The sequence below is a fragment of the Sciurus carolinensis genome, assembly GCF_902686445.1.
Source record: "Sciurus carolinensis chromosome 19 unlocalized genomic scaffold, mSciCar1.2 SUPER_34, whole genome shotgun sequence".
NCBI classification, from domain to species: Eukaryota; Metazoa; Chordata; class Mammalia; order Rodentia; family Sciuridae; genus Sciurus; species Sciurus carolinensis.
In genome coordinates this window covers 3,292,895-3,303,636 of record NW_025920112.1, presented here as the reverse complement: position 1 = coordinate 3,303,636, position 10,742 = coordinate 3,292,895, and positions in this window count along the sequence as shown.

Below are 10,742 nucleotides of genomic sequence, written 5' to 3'. Positions count from 1 at the left end.
ATCTAAATGATCATAAATTTTTTGTCATAAATCTTTCTTTTTTCAAAATGTGTCATCTTTTTTCAACTTACAAGTTATACACAGAAATGCATACAAATGCACACACACAATTTTTCTCTTACATACATAGGATCACATTATTACAGAATTTTGTAACTTGCTTTTCCCCTTCAACAATGTTTCATTTGTCTATACTAAGTATTCTTAAACTATATAGTTTTAATTATTCCATAGTAAATCACTATGTAGTGATATTATAATACTATTTGGCCAGACACCTATTGGTTTATCTGGTTTTCCAGTTTATTACTATATAAATATGCTGCACTAAATATTCTGACAGCTGACTCATGTGCAACTATAATTAAGATAACTCAATTAGATTATCAAGTACAAAGTCAACATAAAAATCCACAATTTTCATATACTCAAACAATCTTTGGACGATATAATGGAAGAAATGATTTCATATATAACAGCAACAAAAAATATATTAATGATTGTCAATAAAAATGTGAGACCTATTAAAAATGAAAATTAAAATACCTCTGAAGCCAAAAGAAAGCCTTTCTTCTAATAGAAGGACCATATTATTGTATAAATTAGTTTGTAAATTTAACTCAGTCTAAATGAAAACTTAATAGCTTTAACTATATCAACCGATGACAAATTTAATGAAAAAATAAACATATAAATGGGACCAGCACTAAAACACATTAAGGCATTTTTAAAAGCCTAAATAATTTAAGAGAATCATACTGGTCTATTAGCAAAACAGAATACCCACAAGTAAGTACACTCAGATACATATACAAATTGAGTGTATGAAGGGGATGTCATCTCCAATTACTGGGAAAAAGAAGTAGTCAATAAATGCTGTAGGGATAAGTAAAGTAATATTTTTGCCTTACCTCATATACCATGATAAATTCCATATGTACCAAAGATATTTTTTAAATAACACAACAATTAAATACTGAAAAGAAAACTTGAAATTTGTTTCTTTACAAATCTGGAGTTAGCAAGAAATATCTAACCTTTTATCACTCAAAATCCCTAAGTTATAAATTATTTCACTGGTATTTTTGTTACATAAAAATCAAATTTTTATGGAAAGAATCATCATAAACAAACTTTTTAAAAAAGATAGTTATAGCTCATACCACAAAGAGCAATCCTTACTAATATGTAAATTGACAAAGTCACAATACTTTTGAAACACAGAAAAAGGAAATAAAAATTGCTATTAATAAACAGCAAGATAGTTAGCATCACTCATTTAAAAAGAGAAACATAAATTAAACTGCAGAGAAAAGACCATGTTCTCTCTCTCCATTGGCACGAATCCTAAGTTAGTTAACATACTCTATTGATAGGACTCTGAAGGGGAAAGACTTTTCTCATGCATTCTGATAGCGATGTGTTAAAGTGACATAGAATTATTGTGTTGTGATTTATTTGATTCTGAAATTGAGAAGGATTTTTTTGGCATATATAGATGTACCATTGTTTGGGGCATAAATATTTACTAAACTTAGCATCAGGTGATATAGCTCAAATCTGTTAAGTTTTCACTGAGATTTAGTAAAACTTGCAAATTAATCCATATTGTAATGTGGTCCTTCTATTTGTAGAAAGGCTATTTTTTTTTTGCTTAAGTGGTATTTTAACATTCAAGGTTGTTTTGAGATACGATTTGTATTCCTGGTCATTTGGTTCATTTTTAAATTTTATTTATTTATTTATTTATTTATTTATTTATTTGACACACCTTGGTTCCTCCTTTATTTGACAGTTCCTTTAGGATAATTTCTCCCTTTGCTGATTTGCTTCTTTATTTTTTATCTCTTCCTCATGGAATATTTTGCTGAGAATGTTCTGTAATGCTGGCTTTCTTTTTGTAAATTCTTTTAGCTTTTGTTTATCATGGAATGATTTTATTTCATCATCAAATTTGAAGGTAAGTTTTGCTGGGTATAAGATTCTTGGTTGGCATCCATTTTCTCTCAGAGCTTGAAAAATGTTGTTCCAGGCCCTTCTAGCTTTTAGGGTCTGGATTGAAAAATCTGCTGATATCCATATTGGTTTCCACCTGAATGTAATTTGGTTCTTTTCTCTCACAGCCTTTAAAATTCTGTCTTTATTTTGTATGTTAGGTATTTTCAGTATAATGTGCCTTGGTGTGGGTCTGTTGTAATTTTGTGTATTTGGAGTCCTATAAGCCTCTTGAACTTGATTTTCCATTTCATTCTTCAGATTTGGGAAATTTTCTGATATTATTTCATTGAATAGATTGTTCATTCCTTTGGTTTGTTTCTCCAAGCCTTCCTCAATCCCAATAATTCTCAAATTTGGCCTTTTCATGATATCCCATAGTTCTTGGAGATTCTGTTCATGATTTCTTACCATCTTCTCTGTTTGTTCAACTTCGTTTTCAAGGTTAAATATTTTGTCTTCAATATCTGAGGTTCTGTCTTCCAGGTGTTCTATCCTATTGGTCATGCTTCCTATGGAGTTCTTAAATTGGTTTATTGTTTCCTTCATTTCAAGGATTTCTGTTTGGTTTTTTTTCAATATCTCTAACTCTTTATTGAAATGATCTTTTGCTTCCTGTATTTGCTCTTTTAACTGTTGATTGATGCGATCATTCAATGCCTGCATTTGCTCTTTCATCTCATCATTTGCTTCTCTGATCATTTTAATTATGTACATTCTGAACTCCCTTTCTGTCATTTCTTCTGCCATGCTGTCATTGGATTTTATTGATGTAACATCTAGATTTGTTTGGGGCATTTTCTTCCCTTGTTTTCTCATATTGTTCAGGAATCAGTGGATCACTACGATATTGCACATTTCCTCTATTGACTTATAATGTCCCTTAAGATTGCTAGTATATCCCCTCTTATCCTTCAGTAGCCTGCAGTCTTGGAGGAAGTTGATAATGCAGTGCTCCACAAGGAAGCTGCCTCTCTAGGGTTGGTGACCCTCAGGTGGGGTATATTCCCTGATAGTGGGCAGAGGTGCCTCCACTTGTTGGCCAATGGTCATCCAAAGGGGAACTAGGCTGCGGGTTGAGGCAAGGCCTGTTTGAGCCTGTGTCTCTGGTTTTACCGTCCTTGAGGGAAAACCTCACCCGGCAGGAAAGACTCACCTGGTGGGGAGGTCTCGCTGGTCAGTTCCCCTCCTAGAGGTTCCCCTCAATCTACAACTACCGCCTGGGCTGGGCTGTCTTCCTCTGCAACATTCCCAGGGGCCCGGACCTACCTCCTGGGCCTGGGAGTCTCACCCTTCGCAGACGAGTCTCCTTAAGCTGCCTCTTCCTCAGAGAATCTGCCTGCAGTCCTGAAACTTTGCTCCATCCCTAGGCATGTCTCTGTGCGGCTCTTCCACCAAGAAGCGGGTCCTGGGACTCGGCTCTGCACCTAATTGCCTGGCTATGGGGCCCCTCCTCTGAGCCCCCACCTGGAGTCCCGTCCAATAGCTCCGAGACCCAGAGGCCCACCACACGCTTCTTCCTCCAGACAGCCACCTGGTTTCTGATGTAGTCAATAGGAGTCCAAGCTACTCACTTCTTGTGTCCTCCTCCCGCCAACCGCCCATAGCCCTAGGCAGTCACTCCGAGTCCAAGTGACCCGCCCTGTTCCTACCCTCCCCCCGGTGTTCAGGAGTGGTCGCTGCTCCTCCAGGCAGGCCACTGGTGTTCAGGAGCGGTCGCTTTGAGTCCAAACAACTCACCACTCACCTATTCCTCTGGCAACCGCCTGTGGCTCTGATGCAGTCACTCCTAGATCAAGCGACCTGCCGCACTTCTCCTCTTCCTCCGGGCAACCCCCTGGTGTTTAGAAGTGGTTGTTCTGAGTCTAAACAGCTCACCACGCAGCTCCTCCTCTGGCAACCACCTGTAGGTCTGATGCAGTCACTCCTAGGTCAAGTGACCCGCCTCGCTTCTCGTCTTCCTCCGGGCAAGCCCCCGGTGTTCAGAAGTGGTCGCTCTGAGTCCAAACAGCTCACCATGCAACTCCTCCTCAGGCAGTCACCCGGAGCCCCAGAGGTTGCTCCGAGTCCAAGCGCTGTGCTGAGCAGCCACCTCTACCATGATCCCAGTTGTCCATGTTTACCACACCAGTGGGGGGAGGGGCGTCTTGCCAGGCAACTCTACTTCACAAAGTTCCCTGCGTTCCGGGGCTACTGCCCCATCCAGGACGCCTCCCCAACGGGAAAGACTCACCCGGCGGCTTTGAGTTGGTCCCAAGTCTCTCACTATCTCCTCTTTTGAATCCTGCGTCCTGGAGCAACATGAAATGCAGTCGCCCTCTATTCTGCCATCTTGAAAACCCTTTTTTTTTTCATTCTTGAGTGGTTGAAAGGAAAGTGAAACACACATACAAACAGCACAGAAACCAGGCAGAGAGATCCATAGTTAGGAAGCTCTATTTGTCATTCAGTCTTACAAAGGCCTCTGCTTACAAAAGGTGAGAGAGGGCAGGGAAACTCTAAGTCTGGGCTATTTTATAGGGCTGCTTGCATATGTTTGCATGAGCTGCCTGTGTAAAACCTTGTGGTTGGCTATTTCTAGTATGAAATATGTGGGTAAATTCTTGTTGTGGGCTCTTAGGAGAAAAAAGAGATATTTCACTTAAGTTGGTTAACAGGTGGTAAGGGGGAGAGGGAGGTATCTGCTAACTTTGTTTTCTCTGCAAGCACCTCTCTAGGCCAGGAAAATAAAACTTATTTTGTAAAATAGAGGTAAGGATTTAAAATGTTTGCACAGATGTTAAGCTTTTGACCTAATATTTATTCCTTTTTTGTTTTATATTGGACCCCTTGGGAATGTGGGTGAAGATTGCTCTTCTTGCTACTTCCAGCTGAAGTGGGGTGTTGTCCCCTATTTCAAATTCCCATCAGCATTCCAAGGAGTGTGGGAGGTCATAAGGATGCCAATGAAAATCTAAACTTGGAGGCAGTGGTGACATTGGGATGCATTCATCATTTTTGGATAGGTGCATATATTCCCCAAGGAGCATCTTGTTGACTGTCTAATTAGTGGAGATACTGGTTCACTCCAAGATGGTCTCTTGGAGGCACCTGAAGTGACAGGGAACTAAGAAAGCCAAAGTTATCATTATTGTTGGTGGACCTAGTGGGGGAAGTACCCAAAACATGAGAGAGTTCCAAAAGCATGAGGAGAAAAGGGAGAGGCTAGGTGTGAAGTCCCTTTGTTGGATTTTTGTGGTCAGATCTTAAAGTTTGGTATATTTTGTTCAATTTTTCCTGATTGATTGATAAAGTAAGAATATTGCTCCCCAAGAAAGAGCAAGGTATTATCCTGTTCAAATCTGATGAAGTTTAGAGCCCATCTGTTTTGTAAGAGCCCCTCTGCAAGGGAGGAGATTTGGGCCTGGACAATGCAGATGACTTTGTTGGAAGTTTCAATAGATTTAGCCACCTCATTGCTCAGTTGTCTAGTTGTCTAGCAATGTTTATGTTGTGTCCTAGAGCTCACACTGAAACTCTGATGGAAGTGAGGGAGGCAGTTAGAGTAATGCCTGCCAAGATTGAGAGGAAGGCCATACACTTCTTTTAGGTGATTGGACATAAATATAAATTCTGAATGACTATAAAAGGTAAGTTGAGGGGAGAGCAAATATGAATAACAAATATGCAGGGTCCTAGAGTGGAGGAGTTGATGCAAGTAGTTAGGGATTGTTAGGATAACAATTAGGTGTTGTGTAGGCTACAACAGGAAGTAATGCAGTTAAGGGTGATGTTTGTACAGCATGGAAGTTGAAGGGATGCCTTTAGCATTGCCTTGGAGGGTGAGCCAGCATGGCCCAGTTTAGGAAGATCTGTAGGCCTTGAACCAACCAAAAATTTCTGACTCTGGTAGTTTCTCTTGATAGATATTAGGCACTCCTGCCTAAGAATCTCTTTTGTAGCCTCCAGTCTTATTTGTTCTTGGGGCTAACACAAGCATACATCTTAAGTTACATTAAACCATTGCTTCTTCTTTAAATGCCCAGGAATGAATGTATTTTGGTGTTACCAGGTTTGCTAGGTGTTTAAGATCAAGCTAGTCAAATTAACCTGTTCCTGTCTATTGTTAAGAGTCAGCTGGAAGCAATTATGAAATTCATCTGGAAGAATAAAAAACCCAGAATAGCTAAAGCAATCCTTGGCAGAAAGAGTGAAGCAGGGGGTATCGCAATACCAGATCTTCAACTCTACTACAAAGCAATAGTAACAAAAATGGCATGGTATTGGTACCAAAACAGAAAGGTGGATCAATGGTACAGAATAGAGGACACGGACACAAACCCAAATAAATACAATTTTCTCATACTAGACAAAGGGGCCAAAAATATGCAATGGAGAAAAGATAGCCTCTTCAACAAATGGTGCTGGGAGAATTGGAAATCCATATGCAACAGAATGAAACTAAACCCATATCTCTCACCATGCACGAAACTAAACTCAAAATGGATTAAGGATCTCAGAATCAGACCAGAGACCTTGCATCTTATAGAAGAAAAAGTAGGTCCACAGCTTCAACATGTTGGTTTAGGACCAGACTTCCTCAACAGGATTCCCATAGCACAAGAAATAAAAGCAAGAATTAATAACTGGGATAGATTCAAACTAAAAAGCTTTCTCTCAGCAAAGGAAACTATCAGCAATGCGAAGAAAGAGACTACAGAGTGGGAGAAAATCTTTGCCAATCATACTTCAGATAGAGCGCTAATTTCCAGAATCTATAAAGGACTCAAAAAACTCTACACCAAGAATGTAAATAATCCAATTGACAAATGGGCTAAAGAAATGAATAGACACTTCACAGAAGAAGATATACAAGCAATCAACAAACATATGGAAAAATGTTCAACATCTCTAGTAATAAGAGAAATGCAAATCAAAACCACCCTAAGATTCCATCTCACCCCAATTAGAATGGCAATTATCAAGAATACAAGCAACAACAGGTGTTGGCGAGGATGTGGGGAGAAAGGTACACTCTTACATTGCTGGTGGGGCTGCAAATTAGTGCAGCCACTCTGGAAAGCAGTGTTGAGATTCCTTAGAAAACTTGGAATGGAACCACCATTTGACCCAGCCATCCCACTCCTTGGCCTATACCCAAAGGACTTAAAATCAGCATATTACAGAGATACAGCCACATCAATGTTCATAGCTGCTCAGTTCACAATAGCCAGATTGTGGAACCAACCTAGATGTCCTTCAATTGATGAATGGATAAAGAAAATGTGGTATATATATACAATGGAATATTACTCAGCCATAAAGAATGATAAATGTATGGCATTTGCAGGCAAATGGATGAAACTGGAGAATATCATGCTAAGTGAGATAAGCCAATCTCAAAAAACCAAAGGAAGAATGGTATCACTAATAAGTGGATGATGACACATAATGGGGGTTGGGAAGGGTTAGTGTTGGGGTTGGAGTTGGGTTTAGGGAGGGTGCAGGAATGGAGGAAGGAAGGACTGTATAGATGGAGGGGAGGGGTGGGAGGGGAGGGGGGGAAGGGAAAAAAATGGCAGAATGAATCAAACAACATTACCCTATGTAAATTTATGATTACACAAATGGTATGCCTTTACGCCATGTACAAACAGAGAAACAACATGTATCCCATTTGTTTACAATTAAAAAAAATTTTAAAAAATCAGAGAAAATTAAAAATTGATTAAAAAAAAAAAAAAGAGTCAGCTGGGTTCCCACAGGGGTCACTCATGGGAAATGTGAATACAACTTCTTAGCTCCTTTAGTGCCATTTGCTAGGTAGTGTCTTCTTGATGGTGTGACTTCCTTTAGAAGCATTAGGGATGTCTCCCTTTTTCAATGACCCTCCTCTATAGCAGGTGCACTGGTTGGCTTTTCATTCTCTAGAGGCTTCATCAGTTTCCCTGATCAGGAGTTAATATGGCCCAGAGTTGCAAAGCTCCTTAGAGAAATTCTCTTGTTTCCTCGGTCCAAGTTGACTCTGAAAGCCAGAGCTAAATATTGTTGTTGTTTTTTTGCCCCTTAATTTTAATCTCAGTCTTTATGTTTTGATCTTAAACATCTAGCAAGCCAGTCTCACCAGTCTTAAAATAAGAGTTTTGTACTTTAACTTCTATGTTTATACCTATAGAGTTGTTTATTCCCTTTTATTACATTTGGGTCTATATTAATTCATCTATCCTATAGGTGATGACCCACTAATTCAAAATATTTCAGGTTGTTTGTTCTTGAAACAGTACTTCTGCAAAACATTAATCAAGTAACAGTTATAGAGTTTACAAGGAAAATGCAAAATGGAATTAACAACAGTAAAAATGTATTTATTTTGTGTAATAGCTATCTTAAATTTTGACTGAGCAATACATTATATCCCCTGTTTGAGATCATAGTAATTTTATAACAAATACCATTCTTCTGATTATAACTTTAAATAAGTTAAAGTCTGGTTTATTTTGGAGTCATTCTATTTGAGATGGGACACAGAGTCTTATCACAGGTAAGGTGGGGCTCTTCATAAATTTGAAGTAAAATGTTCTAGTTCTGAAGGTGATTTTCATTTTCTCTTTAAATATCATTTAATAAAGTTTTCTTAAATTGTTCCCTGAGTCTGTATGAATGTTAATTAACAGAATATAACATTAAATTTAAAACATGAGTCAAAAAAAGACAGAGATCTTTTTACTTTCCTTTTTTGTGGCAATGTGGAAAAAATACTTTTTTATTTCACAGTATTAACCTTTTAAATGGAGCGTGATATATGGACATATACACACATATAGACAAACAACACAATATACACCTAACATAAAAGCAAAGGCCTTGTAGCCTTTTGTAGATGAATCCCCATTGTAAAATTATAGATGTTTAACAAACTCCATAGTAGAATAAAAATTGGACTGATCAGAAAAACATTAACCTAGGTATTTAGGATCAAGTATATGAGCTCAAAAATATGGAATTTAGGAAAAAATAAGAGTTCTAGAGAAAAAGAGAGGTCCCTTACTTTATTAAAGCAGTATGAGCAAGAGAGAGAAAGGAAGGAGAGAGAGAGAGAGAGAGAGAGAGAGAGACAGGGAGAGAGAAAAAGTCTTAAGACCATTTTTCTGTGTTGCAGCTCAGGAGTTTAAAGACAGTTTTTTTGTGTTTGTTTGTTTGTTTTTGTTTTTTTCTTAGGTCTCAGGTTGGTCCCTCACTGGATGGGCCTGTTGACTTTTGCAGTTTACATTCCAATGTAGGATTCAGCAAGTCAAGGACCAGAAAATTACTGTGTAGGGCTTTTTAACCTTTTTCCCGGGTTGGTAATTAGGTCATGTTAGGATGCAGAAAATTATGAAACATCATTATGTTGCTTATTGAGATATGCCATTGGCTGCTGGATTGGTCCCAATGCTGATTTTGAGGGTAAGGGACAGTATATTGTATGAGGTCACAGTTGGGGGGGACGAGTTTGTGAAAGTAACTTTCTGGAGTAGCTGTGTGAATGTAATGGCAAGAACAATAGGAAAAATAAGCCTCATCAGGGCTGCCTTTGCAAATTGGGGCTTGTTTGTGTTTGAAGCATATGTATTTGTATTGGGAGGAATATTTTCATTTCCAACTGAGGGAGGAGCACCCTGTGATGAAATTATGTGGTGCGGTGATTGCATAGGCATCAAACTGGAGAATGACAGGAGTGTTAGTTGTGCCATCCTAGCAGGTAGAGTTAAGAAGAGCTGGTGTGCCTCAGGTTTTGTAAACTTGTAATTGCCAATAGTCTAACATTTTGGATTGTATAGGAGAGAAAAAGAGAATAAAAGTAAGAAAGAGAAAGAAAAGGTGCAAGGGAGATTAGGAGTTGCAGAGGGAATGTTTAAAGTGTAGGGAAGAGAAAGCCTGAACATATGGAATATCTTTCCATTTAACTGAGCACTCACAGAAGTTAAAAAGATCCCTAAGAATGTTGGGATCTAGGATGCTGTTAAGTGGCCATTTGGAGTCATTATCTAGCATACAGGATAACCAAACTTTATTACAAGAGTGGATGAGATTTTGGTTTGAGGTCTGGGGTGAGATGCATGGAATCTAAGTTAGACAAGAGGCAGCCCAGAGGGCTGTATGTGGGGATTGAGAGTGAGCTGCTCATTGTGAGTGAGGATCTGGGAAATATAGAGGAGAGGCATCCCTCTGCCCTAGGGAAATACCTGAGTGAAGGATGGGGTACCTAGGGAGACATCACCACTAATAGGTAAGCATCAAGGCTTAGCCCAGTGAAGCATGTAGGATTCCAGGGTGCCCAGCACCAGGGGCTTTTGTAGAGAATGAGTCATAGAGATGAGGTCCAGGACCAAGAGTACATCTCCATAGGGAAAGTCCTCTCAGGAGAGTCCACTGTCAGTCCAGAATTTTCCCCCAAAGCAATCAGTGTAGGGATTCAGCCATAGTTGCAAGAATTGCTGTTGAGGGTTCCCTCAAATCATGGAGAACCTCAGGGATACCAGATGCTCAATGGCCACTTCCCAGGTCTCATGAGTCATTTAACCAAAAGGCAGGGGAGGAGCAACTTATCCAATGAGGCCTGTGTCAGGAAGTGAAGGGGAGAACTCGGTGAGATGGAAGTCTGGTCTCCAGAGAAGATAGGATGGGGTCCCGGGGCAGCTCAGACTCTTAAAATGAAGAAAACAACAGGCTGTCACCAGAGAGACTGGATCCCAGGGCAACTAACCCTTAGAGTAAGAGGAGCAAGA